Raw genomic sequence first — 218 nt, 5'->3', positions numbered from 1 at the left:
TAGTGGAAGGTGTCCCTGCCCGGGGCAGGGGTTGGAGCTGGAGGAGCTTTAAGGTCTCTTCAACCCAAACCAGGCTGGGATTCTATGATTCTGATTTCTATCAGTAGGAGCCAAGATGAAATGTCAGAGGTGGAACCAAACACAGTCTGTGTCGGGTTGAACAAGCTCCTGCTCTCTCAGCTCCCACCCCAGGGCCACCCACCCCCATCTGGCCCAGC

General features: G+C 56.0%; 1 protein-coding gene across 1 annotated transcript in view; it reads right to left on the bottom strand.

Annotated features, from left to right (window-relative positions):
• The window catches only part of FAM208B (family with sequence similarity 208, member B), a gene marked incomplete at its 5' end in the record, with an annotated part of 24,617 nt that overhangs the window by 4,620 nt on the left and 19,779 nt on the right, over window positions 1-218 (bottom strand). The window lies entirely within an intron of this gene.

Source organism: Nestor notabilis, unplaced genomic scaffold (genome assembly GCF_000696875.1).
Source record: "Nestor notabilis isolate BGI_N333 unplaced genomic scaffold, ASM69687v1 scaffold24498, whole genome shotgun sequence".
In the NCBI taxonomy this organism is placed as follows: Eukaryota; Metazoa; Chordata; class Aves; order Psittaciformes; family Psittacidae; genus Nestor; species Nestor notabilis.
Note: the sequence above shows the minus strand (reverse complement) of the source record. Positions and strands in the feature narration are given on the sequence as shown.